Source organism: Callospermophilus lateralis, chromosome 11 (assembly GCF_048772815.1).
Source record: "Callospermophilus lateralis isolate mCalLat2 chromosome 11, mCalLat2.hap1, whole genome shotgun sequence".
Lineage (NCBI taxonomy): Eukaryota > Metazoa > Chordata > Mammalia > Rodentia > Sciuridae > Callospermophilus > Callospermophilus lateralis.
This window is the reverse complement of record NC_135315.1, coordinates 64,378,870-64,392,858: the sequence shown is the minus strand read 5'-3', so window position 1 is coordinate 64,392,858 and position 13,989 is coordinate 64,378,870.

Genomic DNA, 13,989 nt, shown 5'->3' with positions numbered 1-13,989 from the left:
GGGCTACTCTTTATTCAGACTTCAGGCTACTTGGTTGCCTTTCAACCATGGTTGACTGATGCTTTCAGGAAAAATTATGATTGTGTTTGTAATGGTTTATTTTGGTAGGATGGAGCACTGCATAGCCAGGCTTTCTGTATTCTAGGCAGCAATGAGACCAATAATTTTATATTCTGATAATAATGGCACTTTCATTCTTTTATGTTCTATAAGTATTTTCCTTTGTTAAGAATATTGATTTGGGGGCTGGGATTGTAGCTCAGTGGTAGAGTGCTCTCCTAGCACGTGGAAGGCCCTGGGTTTGATCCTCAGCACCACATTAAAAATAAATAAATAATAAATAAATAAAATAAAGATATTGTGTCCAGTTACAACCAAAAAATAAATATTAAAAAAAGAATATTGATTTGATCCTGTGATGAACTAATGACTTGGTAGGAGTTATTGAAAATACATGTCCTTATATTGTTCATAGCTCGTAAATTGTGCTTAAATCCCTAAATTAATAGAGTTAAAAAAATTTCAGCACCACAGCTGAGCATTTTCAGTGAAATGAAAATTTCATATGTGAATCTGTGGCCACTGTTTGTTTCTTTGGGGAGATATCATGAAAGTTTGGATGGGGAAATTCAGTTTAATCTGCTTCGATATATACAGATTATTCCTTAAAAGTAAATGTTAAGAGCTAGGGATATAGCCCAATTGGGAGAGTGCTTGCCTCGCATACATAAGGCCCTGAGTTCAATCCTCAGCACCACATACACACACAAAAGTATGTGTTAAAAATTTTAACTTCAATATTTAATATAGGTTAGAAATATATGTATATATATTTACCTATACATACATATATGTACACATGTACTTATATATTCAGCAAAAATGATAATCCTTGGGGAAACAAGTTAAAATAATTTTTATCATTTATTTAAATTAATCTGTTTTTTCTTCTATTATACAGCCCAAGTTATATTCTTTTCCATAAAAAGATATAGCATTAGGTTTAATGAATTAGATTTTAATCAAAATGTTTATTATATAAATGAGTTGTTTTATTTATAACCAGGAAAGTATTAGACTTAAATATTTGAAAATTAACCAAATTTTTGCCTGATGAAAGGAAAATTAAAAGGAAGAAAGTTGATCATCATTAAGTTTCTCCATTTAAAAATATAAATTTGAGTCTACCTCATGGACAACGATAAAATTTTTAAAATGACAATTTAGCTGGAGACTGCATAATAAAATGAAGAGAAATGAAGGTACATTCAAGCTAATGCATTATGCCTTATGAAAAGGAAGCATTGATGCTATTGAAATACACCTCCTTCAATATTGGGGAACGCATTTTAGAAAAACAATGAAGTATTTATTAATAAATGAAGCTATTAAACCATATATACATGTAGACATAGGATAATGAAATCATCATTTTGACCACTCTAGTAAATTCTATAAAAGAAAGTTGATTTTTTCTTTCTGGGCATGTGGAGACAATTTATTTGAATACATGATTTGAAGAGATAAAAATATATATATAAATTTGAGTTAGTGTTGTTTTTTAATATACAATAACAGTATTTGTTGGCAAAAGAATGGTGTCAACTCTGAAAACATATTTTTATTAAAGAGGACTATTTCAAACTTACCTGACAGTGGAATGAAATCAGACACCTTTTTTTCCCCCCAGTTCCTTTTGTAACAAAGAACCAAATTAAAATAGTATGAAACTCTTGAGGTCCACAGGCTTTATCAAGTTTATTCTTCCTGGTTTTGGGTCAAGCCAATAAATTTATTGAAGGATTTGTATGCTCTTCATCCTTTTCTTCATTTCTCTCCCACAATATTTTGGATTTTCTAAGTATAGGATCATATTATCTGCAAACAGTGCTGATATGACTTCTTCCTCTCCTATTTTTATTCCTTCTAGTTCCTTCTCTTGCCTAGTTGCTCTGCCTAGAATTTCTAGTACTATATTAAACAGAAATGGTGGGACTGGACATCCTTATCTTGTTCTAGATTTTATTTTATTTTTATTTTTAAAAAAATATTTTATTTTTTAGTTGTAGTTGGACACAATACCATTATTTTATTTATTTTTATGTGGTGCAGAGGATCGAACCCAGGGTCTCACACATGCTAGGTGAGCACTCTACCACTGAGCTGCAACCCCAGCCCCTCTTGTTCTAGATTTTAAAGGAAATACTTTTAGCTTTTCCCTATTTACTATGAGGTTAGCTTTGGGTTTGTTGTATATCGCCTTTATGATGTTGAAGTAGCTTCTTTCTATCCCTATTTCTTTTATTTTAAATGTATTTTTCACTGGGCATAAGAATTTAAGTTTGCCAGTTATATATTCTTTCAGCACTTAATAGTTGCCATTCAGTCATCTTCTGGTTTCCTAGATACTGTTGAAAAATCAAGGTATGTCTTACTGTTATTTTTTTCCTTTTAAAGAAATTTCTTCCACCCTCCCTTACTGCTTTTATGGTTTTCTTTTTGTCCTTCAATTCATTAATGCTTTTCTTTATCTTTCTTTCTTTTTTTTTTTACTTTATTTATTTATTTTTATGTGGTGCTTAGGATTGGACCCATTGCCTCTCATGTGCTAGGCAAGTGCCATTCTGCTGAGCCACAACCCCAGCCCCAGTGTTTTTCTTTATATTTATCCTGATTGAATTATCAGAGAATTTTGAGTATTTGGATTTATGCTTTTCATTGGCTTAAAAAATGGCAGCTGGGTGTGGTGAATCATGCCTACAATACCAGGAACTGGGGAGGCTGAGGCAGGAGAATCAAAAGTTCAAGGCCAGCTTCAGCAACTTAGTGAGGCACTAAGCAACTTAGTGAGATCCTGTCTCAGAATAACAAATAAAAAAAAGGGGGGATGGGGTTCAGTGGTAAAATTCCTCCGAGTTCAATCCCCAGTATATTAAAAAAAATTCTCAGCCATTGTCTATTCAAAATTGATGTGTTCAATTTCCATCTCCTCTCATTGTAATTGGAAATCCAATTAAAAATAAAATGGAGTTTTAACTGTATTCCATATGTATATTTATTCATAAGAATTATATTCTTTCCCTTTTTGTGTTTCCTTTTTGTGAATGTGTTTCATCTTGTATACATGTTATTGGTTTGTCTTCCAATCAAGTAATAATTTTTTTGCTATATTAATATGTAAGTCAACCCACATTTAAATTCCTGATTTCAGTAATTGTAGTTTATAATTAAAATTTTCTTTTATATGTTCAAATCTGCTGCTAAATCCTCTATTTTTCATTTGTTTTCTTCATATTTTATTGTTTTTTCAAGTCTGTTACTTTAAGCACACAACCATTGTTATTTTAAATAATTATTTGATAACTCTGATCTCTAGTTCATTTTGTAGATCTGTGTTTTTTTTTTCTCTTTGGAATTTTGGTCATATGTCTCTTAGCATTTTTAGTAATTTTTGAACAAATTTGGGACATTCTGTGTAATTTGTTTCGGAAAAGCTGGAGTGCTGTTCTCTTCCTCCAGAAGTGTTTCATCTTGTAAGCTGTCTCGTGCTGTCACATGAAAATCCTGTGAAAGTGTCCTATGACATGTCTTTTTGCCATATCCTGTGAAAATAACCTTGAACCTCTAAAAGTCTATAATTATGATTGGTTATCTTAATAATGTGTTGATTTGGTGTTCACATTTAAATCGTATTTTTGATTTCCAGAAATTATGATTTCTTGTGAATTTCCTTTGTTAGTTCCAGAGGAGATCTTTGGCGCATCCTTTTTGACCTCCATGTATGAAGTAACGAGGAAAAAAAGATAAATCTAAATTTTCTCTTTAAGCAAAGTGTGTGCCTCAGTTACTGAATAGATTGGGTTGTGATATGGGTTGTCTGCATTGAGCAGAAAATGGTGCACCGAGAACAGAGATACCACGCTGTTGCAAAATATAGGACAACTAAAGGAAAATAAAAGAAATGTTGGGTAAAGGCAGGAGCCTGTCAGCCTTTAATAGCTGCTTCTAACCCACTGGGAACAATGCTGATGGAGAGTTGATTTGCTGAGAAAAGTTGTATTATGTTTTAGCTAGTGCAGGGTACACTGCTTAACAAAGAGAACCCAAGTATAGCAATTTCAAAAAAGGGGAACATAAAATTTATTTCTTTCTAAATAATGCTTCAGGGAAGGTATTTACGCAGATTTGGAAGCTCTACTGCACAATTCAAGTGCCAATGTTTCTTCCACTTTTTTATGCTGATAAAGAGGAGGTTGTTTTTAAATTCACAGTTGAAGCTGAGCAGTGGTCAGCAGGAATAGGAGAGTATTGCTTATATCCTTCAGAAAACTAAGTCATGATAAAATCTAATACCAATGGAGTCTGGGAAGTGTGGGGTAACTGGGCTGCAATGTGACATGCTATAATTACAGTAATGTCAAAGAAGGAGAAATTGGATTTTGAAGCAGTCTCTGTCATACATTGGAAAAGAAGAAAATTTATGATTGTTTCTGTCATTTTTATCTAGAAACTTTTTGCCAAGTGGCATTGAGTATGTATTCAGGGTCACAGGTAAGTCTCATCTGTGATTTATCAGCATTTGGTTCAGGGGAGGTGCTGACCTTGGAATGAGTATTTCCAGCTTTCAACATTGATCAGATTAGAATTTTATCAGAGTTGAGACAAGCAGATCTTCCTGTTTTGAGATTGCAAAGTCTATAAGAAGAAAACTGGTGAACTCAAATTTCTAGTTCACTTAAAATATTGCTGCTTCTGTTCTGGTGAGGAAGAATCTTCTGGGACTCCTCAGAGCACATTGCATGCAGCAGGATGAGTAGCACAGATGTGATGGAACACATTTAATATTCTTATGTCCTGAAGTCTCTCCTTCTTCAATATGTCAGGGGTTGTTATAACATCTAAGCTTCTTTTGCATCATCCAGAGCTGCTTCTGACTTCTTATTGGCCATCCCAGCCAGGTGTGAGATTCTACCCCCCAAGGTGTGCACAGGCCAAAACTCTCTAATGAACAGAGTGACTCTCAGAACACACACTCTCTGTCAGACCATACACATAAAAAAATTTAACCTAATGTAAAACAATGTTTCTTTCATCTTGATTACGTACCTCAAAATTCCATTGCCAAAAAAAAAGTCCTCGGATTTTTAATGACAAATAGATGAGCAAATTCTGAAATTCTCTCCTCATATAAATTTTGTTTTCCAGAATCTGAGGAGCAGGGCTGAAGTGGAGTTAACTGCTTTTAATTTTTTTTTCTTGCACAGGGTTAGTCTCCCTCTAGGCAGGCAGTAACAGCTTGTCAACACAGCCTCTTCGGGAAGAGGGTGTGAGGGGCTCATTCCTAATGGAATGGTGAGAACATGACTCCTACTCTTGGATGTCCACACAACTGTGGAATTTCACTTAATGTGATTAATCAGAAGTTTCTCTGAATTTTCTTTTCAGGCAACATCCCAACTGTCTAAATAAGCCATGATATATAACTGTTTTTAGTGACTGAGAAAGGCAAAACATTTGAAGCCTGGACTGCAGTGTGTTTTAGGCAGAGGTCAACTCTAAAAGTGCCATAGAATGACAATAATGGCTTCTCACACTTGGCGGTCCAGACCCATTGTGATGGCTTGGGTGTGAGGTATCCCCCTAAATCTCCTGTATTAATTCAGGAATGCTTGAAGGTGAATGATTGGATTATGAGAGCTTTAACCTCCTTAGTTCATCCTAGTTTGAATGGAGTAACAAGATGAAGATCATAACTATAGGCAGATGGAGCAGAACTGGACGAGGTGGGTCACTGGGAATATGCCCTTGAAGAATTCTTCTTTCCTGGGCTCATTCTTCTGTCCCTCTTTCTGTTTTCTGATTGCTATGAATGGAGCTGCACTCCTCTGCCTCCCCCTTCTATTATATTATTCTGCCTCACCCAGATCCCAGAGCAACGGAGTTGGCTGACCGTGGGCTAAATCTCTGAAACTATGAGCCAAAATAAATTTTCTTCCTCTAAGTTGTTCTCATCAAGTATTTTGGTCACAGAGGTGAAAAGTTGACTAATACTTCCATTTTTGTGCAAGCTGCTGTTATTAAGATCCACTGAATAAGTTTACTGGTGAATGTCTTTGCTAATATTTCATTGGTTACCTTGTTGTCAAATGTATATATGTTTGTTTCTGTGACTCGGGAAATGATCACTTGATCTTTTGTCTCAGTGCTTACATATCCAAGCAGAATATATGCCCCTTATTGTATCTACCATCAGAAAGCGCAATATGGAACATTTCAGAAGGGAAAACCACTTGCCCAATATTCCCTGAAATCCCATTACAGTGATCGGCATTCAAGTCTGTCCTCATTTATGGCTTTCTTCAATTCACAGAATCAAGTTCAGTTTCTTTTCTTCCTTCCTTTTTTTCCCTCCTTCCTTCTTTCTTTTGCAACACTTTTCAGGTGTCCATAATGGATAAGAGATTCTTTCATGTGGCCAAAGAAATTCTCTTGAGCTTTGATACTTGAAACAGTAAATGAGGAGTTTGAAATGACTTCCTTTATTTTTTTATATTTATTTTTTAGTTGTACTTGGACACAATACCTTTATTCTATCTATCTATCTATCTATCTATCTATCTATCTATCTATCTATGTATCTATGTGGTGCTGAGGATTGAACCCAGGGCCTCGCACATGCTAGGCTAGTACTCTACCGCTGAGCCACAACCCCAGCCCTCCTTTATTTTTTTGTTTTTAAGTTTATTATGAGAAGAACTAGCATGTGCATCAGAGTCCTGGAATTCCTAATACATCTTACGTTGTTTTAGAAAAGAAATCCCTTGCTCAATAGAGTCCCGGCCTCCACAATGCTTGCTTCCAGGTGACTGAGTCATTTTGTCACTAGATACCAAGAACTTCTAGTGTTGCACGCCAGAATTAGATCTCAACTCTAGATATTCTGGATTTCCCCGAGAGTCTGTTATTTACAACAAGCTCTTTGTTATTAATATCTATACTAGTAGCATTCTGTGTTTTTAAACAAAGATACTAACTTGCCAACTTAAGCAAATCTATACATTTTTTGGGGGCGGGGGTACCAGGGTTAACCCAGGGTGCTTAACCAATGAGTGGCACCCCCAGCCCTTTGGTTATTTATTTATTTATTTTTGTGGTGCTGGGGATTGAACCCAGGGCCTTGTGAATGTGAGGCAACCACTGTACCAACTGAGCTATATTTTCAACCCCTTATTTTTTATTTTGAGACAGAGTCTTACCAAGTTGCTAAGGCTGGCCTTGAACTTGTGATCCTTAAAGAAGAACGTAGGCGAGAAAGAATGGGGGAAGTTGGTGTTTGTGTGTGTATATAGTGTAAAGGAATGAAATCCCTATGTTACTTAAGAAGCTATGTAAAATAATTGAGAAAAATCAAGAAATAATATGACAGAAAGAAAGAAAGAAAGAAAGAAAGAAAGAAAGAAAGAAAGAAAGAAAGAAAGAAAGAAAGAAAGAAAGAAAGAACAGACAGCAGACAGCAGGGTTATGGTTTGGATAAGTGTCCTGTTCCTTTCTTTCTACTCTTCTACTGATCTCCTTTTTCATGAGATTCACCCCACTTTCTTTTCCCTTTTCCTATCTTCCACAAATGAGAGAAAACATGACCCTTGACCTTCTGAGTTTGGCTTCTTTTGCTTAACATACTGTCTTCAAGTTCCATCATTTTTACTTTTCTTTATGGCCAAATGAGAATCTATTGTGTATATATACCACATTTTCTTTATCCCTTCATTTTTTGGTGGATACCTAGTTTGGTTTCAGTTTGACTATTGTGAATTGTATTATTATAAACATGGGTCTGTATGTGTCACTGTAATATGATGACTGAAATTTTTTTATACACTACTGAGGAGTGGTATAGCTAGATTATATAGTGGTTCCATGTGATTATATAGTGGTTCCATGTCTGATCTTTTGAGAAACCTCCATACTGACTTTCATGAGGTTGTACTAATTTATAATCCCACCAACAGTGTAAAAGTGTGTTCCTTTTTTCTCACCCTCTCTGCAGCATTCATTATTATTTGTATTCTTGATGACTGCCATTTTGACTGGTATGAGGTGAAATCAAAGTGTGGTTTTGATTTGCATTTCTCTCATTGCTAATGATTTTGAAAAGTTTTCATATATTGGTTGCCCATTATAATTTCTTCTTTTGAGAATTTTCTGTTTAGTTCATCTTCCCATTTATTAATTGGGTAGTTTGATTTTTTGTTGTTAAGTTTTTGAAGTTTTTAAAAATATATTCTAGATATTAATCCTCTGTCAGAAGAGTAGCTAGCAAAGATTTTCTCCCGTTTTGTAGGCTCTCTCTTCACATTCCAACTCGTTTCCTTTGCAAAAGCTATTTAATTTGATGTCATCCCACATATTAACTCTTGGCATTACTTCATGAGCTTTGGAAATCCTATTGAGAAAGTTGTTGCCTGTCTTATATGCTGGAGTGCTGACTCCAAGTTTTCTTCTAGCAGTCACATTGTTTCTGGTCTAATTCCTATGTCTTTAATCCATTTTGAATTAATTTTCGTGCAGACTGAGAGATAACGGTCTAGTCTTATTCTTTTACCTGTGGATAACCACTTTTCTTTGCACCATTTGTTCAAAAGACTGTCTTTTCTCCAATGTATGTTTTTATCAAGGATCAGATGACTATAGATGTGTGGGTTTGTCTCTGTGTCTTCTATTCTGTACCATTGTTCTGTGTGTCTGTTTTTATGCCAGTACCATGCAGCTTTTGTCACTATAGCTCTGTAGTCTAATTTGAAGCCAGATATTGTGATGGCTCCAGTATTACTTTTGGCTTAGGAATGCTTTGACTATTTTGGGTCGTTTATTCTTCCTAATGAATTTTAGGACTATTTTATCTAGTTCTGTGAAGAATGCCATTGGTATTTTGATGGGGATGGCATTTAATCTGCATATTACTTTTGGTAGTAAAGCTATTTAAACAATATAAATTCTGCCTGCCCACGAACATGGGAGGTCTTTCCATCTTGTGTCTTCTTCAATTTCTTTCTTCAATAATCTATAGTTTCAATATATGGATGTTAATTCTTGATAAGGTGGGAGGCCCTAGGGAAGAATAGCATTACCATAGATTATGTAGAGGGAAGTGATGGGAGGAGAGGGGAGGGGATGTGGGGATAGGAAAGATAGTAGAGTGAAACAGACATTATTCCTGTATGTATATATGTGACTATATGACCAATACGATTCTGCAACATGTACACTCAGAAAAATGAGAAATTATATCCCATCTATGTATGATACATCAAAGTGCATAAGTGTATTCTACTGTCATATATAACTAATTAAAACAAATTTAAAAAATATTCTATAGTTTCATTATAGAGGCCTTTCATCTCCTTGGTTATGTTTATTCCTAGGTATTTAATTTTTTTGAGGGTATTATGAATGGGATTGTTTTCTTGATTTCTTTCTCAGCAGATTCTTTGTTGGTATATAGGACAGCTATGGATTTTTGTGTGTTGATTTTGTAACCTGCTACTTTGCTAAATTTGTTTATTAGCTCTAACGGTTTTTTGGTTTTTTTGTTGTTAAGATAATATGTTAAGATAATGTTGTTAAGATAATATTTTTGTTGTTGTTAAGATAATATGATCCTATCTTTGGACTTTCTAAGATAGGATCATATTATCTTCAAACAGTGCTAATTTGACTTCTTCCTTTCCTATTTTTAACCCCTTTATTTCATTTCTTGCTTAATTGCTCTGCCTAGAATTTCTAGTACTACATTAAATAGTAGTGGTGAGAGTGGACATCCTTGTTGAAATTGCCAATTCTTAAAGGGATAAGTTTAGAAAATAAACTATGAGCTTAATATGTATATATTACAAATAGCAATGATTACTACAGAAAAACTTACAAATCCTCGTTTCAATAAAATTGTGATATTTTCCTAATCTCTTTTAATTGATTTTAATTTTATTCTTTATTTTTTGTGGTACTGGGAATTGAACACAGGAGCATTCTGCCTCTGACCTACACCCCTTGGTCCCATCCTTTTTTCAACTTCTTTTGTTGAGGCTGCCCTCAAACTTGTGATCCTCCTACTTCAGCCTCCCAATTAGTTGGAATTATAGGCACGTGCCACAGTGACTGGTTTGACATCTCTAAAGTATCATAGAAGTTCTATTTGTGTTACAATTTTAAAGGTAATGCAAGTTATTTAATATTAAAACATGGTTCTTGGTTGCCATGTGCACCTTTTATGAGTATTGGACTAATTCACATATGCTTCTGAACCATGAACTGGAACATAAAGAGAACCAAGAAAGTGGATACTTGACACTATTCGGAGAAGACACTTCTCTGCGTAAAGATCTGTCACAACTGTGCTCATCTGTGCTATGATAAAAGGGAGGGTTGAACGAGTTAATTTGTCTTTTCTCTCCCTCTAGTTTGTCTGTTGCTCAAGGTCTCCCCAAACATTATCTCAATATCTTGTCTCTGATGCTGGTGGTTGCCCAAGTCACAAATCTTCATAAAATTTGGGTGCAATCAATTATCTCTTGATTCAAGGACACTGAGTGAGCATGCTCATAAACATGTACTTGGGGACACTGAACAGTGTTAAACCCAGAACAGATGTTTAGAGTTCCTGAAAACTTTGTCCACCTGAAACGCTTTCTCTGCAAATCTTCCCAAATCTTTGCCCTGCTCTGCTTGCAGAGCCAGCTCAAAGCCAAAATGTTCCCCTTGGTGCCAGGTGTGGTAGCACATGCCTGCAATTCCAGCAACTCGGAAGGCTGAGGCAGGAGGATTGCAACTGTGAGACCAGCCTCAGCAACTTAGTGAGAGCCTGTATCAAAAGAAAAAAACAAACAAATTGGGTATGTGGCTCAGGGATAAAGCCCCCCCACCATTGATCCCTTGTACCAAAACAAACACTCCCTCCCCCCACAAAAAAAACAAACTAAAACAAAACAACTACCTCTCCCCAACCCTGAAAGTCTACGCTGGTCACATTAACTTCTTTCTGCTCCTTATTTAACTCCTTAACCTCCCACCACTACATACTGTTTGGAATAAGGTAATTTCACTTGAGTGGACCTGTTCCTGGAAAGGCTTGATTGCTAGCAAGAATTTATGTATATGAAGTCTAATTTTCAGTTTCCTTTCATTACAAACCTGGAGAGAAATTCCTTTTGAGAAAATTCTTCAGTGAAGAAAGACAACACTTTGACTGCCAGGAAATACTGGCAATGTCCCTTCTTACAACACCCCTTCCCTCTCAAGAGTCTCTGTCTCTCATATATGTACATGCACTCATATCATTGAAATTTCTCTCTGGGCCAGGCATGGTTATGCACACCTGTAATCCCAGCTATTTGGGGGGCTGAAATAGCAGGATCACAACTTAGTGAGACCCTGACTCAAAATAAAAAATAAAAAAAAACACTGGGAATATGGCTCAATGGTAGAGCTCCTCATGGGTTCAATCCCCAGTATGACAAAAAACAAAACAAAACACAAAATGCAAATCAAAACAAAACAACAACAAAGGACAAAACAGATCTCTATGCTGATACAATAAATATTTGACTCCAGGGGTTTCCAACAGTTATTGTGGACTAGATTCCCTGGAAAACTCATCCAATGCAAAGCACCCAATATGGCTCTATTAAATAATTAAAACTTAAATGCGCTGTTTATTTAGCAACAAAAAAAGGAGAAATTTAAAGTACAAAATGAAGCCAAAGGAGGATCTGGTGAAGTGTGATAATGCCATAGCCTGCACTGACTGTGACTTAGAGCTTTAGCTTTAGCCATATGGTGACCAGGACACAGCGCTGGGTCTCCCACTGCGAGGTGTTTAAGACTTCATAGGCAGGCCCTATAGCTGGTCTAGTTATCAAGATCCCTGGCATTGCTGACTTAACCAATATTTGGTCCACACAGCTCTCAATTCTGACAGGGACTCAGCCCAAACTCTGTTGGTCCTAGAGGGAGTAATGATGGTAGAGGCCAAAGTGTCCTGCATACCATCTTCTTGTGATCATGTTGTCCATGGTATGATCTGGAGTTCAATGAGGTGCCTCTGGCCAGGGTGAGGAGCTTCTGTTATGTATCCAGGCAAGGTGAGAACCTGACCAAACCTGGCCTTAGATAAATGCATTAGTCAACTTTTTTTTTTCTGTGAGCAAAATACTTGACATAAACAACTTAAAGGAAGAGGGATTTCTTTAAGCTCACAGTTTTAGTGGTTGGCTGGCTCCATTGCTTGGGCCTGAGGTGAGGCAGAATATCATGGCAGAAGGGTGTGGTGGAGGAAAGCTGTTCAGTTTAGAATGAGAGAGGAAGTGGACAAGGACAAGAAATACTTTTCCCAAACAATCAAAAATGTGAAGAGAAAGCCTGCAGAATGGGAGAAAAACTTTGCCACCTGCATCCCAGATAGAGGATTAATCTCCAGAATATATAAAATACTCAAAAACTTAGTATCCCCCTCACCCCCCAAAAAAACGCAAATAACACAATCAATAAATGGCCAAAGGAACTGAACAGACACTTCACAGAAGAAGAAATACATTCGATCAACAACTATATGAAAAAATGTTCAACATCACTAGCAATTAGAGAAATGTAAATTAAAACTACACTGCAATTTCATCTCCAGTAAGAATGGCAATTATCAAGAATATAAGTAACAGTAAATATTGTTGAGGGTGTGGGGAAAAAGTTTCACTCACACATTGCTGGTGGGACCTGCAAATTGGTGAAACCACTCTGGGAAGCAGTATGGAAATTCCTCAGAAAACTTGGAATGGAACCACCATTTGACCCAGTTACCCGACTCCTCGGTTTATACCCAAAGGACTTAAAATCAGCATACTATAGTGATGCAGCCACATCAATGTTTATAGCAGCTCAACTCACAATAGCTAAGCTATGGAACCAACCTAGGTGCTCTTTCACAGATGAATGGATAAAAAAAATATGGTATATGTACACAATGGAAAATTACTCAGCCATAGAGAAGAATGAGGGCTGGGGATATAGCTCAGATGGTAGAGTACTTGCCTCACATGCACAAGGCCCTGGGTTCAATCCCCAGCACCACAAACACACACAGGAGGAGGAGGAGGAGGAGGAGGAGGAGGAGGAGGAGGAGGAGGAGGAGGAAATTATGGCAGTTTCCAGTAAACGGATAGAACTGAATACTCTCATGCTAAGTGAAATAAACCAATCCTCCAAAAACCAAAGGCCAAATGTTCTCTTTGATATGTGGATGCTGACTTACAATAAGAGGGGAGGGGGAGGTAGGAGTAGAGATTCATGGGATTAGAAAGGGGAAAATGGGGGGAAGGGAAGAGGGATGGGAATGGGAAAGATAGTAGAATGAATCAAAATAACTTCCTATGTTTATACATGAATATACAACCTGGTAACTCCATATCATGTACAAACACAAAAATGGCAAGTTATGCTCCATGTGTGTATGATATGTCAAAATACACTCTACTGTATAACTAAGAAGAACAAACAAACAAACAAACAACAACAACAACTATATATATATATATATATATTTTATTTCTAAGCCATGCTCTTTGAAACATGATCCCATCACTTCCCCAAAACTCCAGTTCTGAATGTTGCCACATTGGGGACCGTGCCTTCGACACATGAGCCTTTGGGGGACATTCCATATCTGAACCAAAACAATGAATACATGTGTCACTCTGGAGGTGGAGGTGGACAAGTGGGTTTTCAGAAAGAGTAATATCACTCACTCTGTTTTTATTATCCGTAGTGGTTTCTGATGAGCATCCTTGAGATAAGTAAGTCTTATTTGATTTATTTTGTAGCTATGTTTCATCCTTCTACAGATTGAGTTTACCACGAGCATTTGTCAATATAAACTGGACACATTAATCCCAGCTACTTGGGAAGCTGAGGCAGGAGGGTGACAAGTTCCAGGTAATTCCC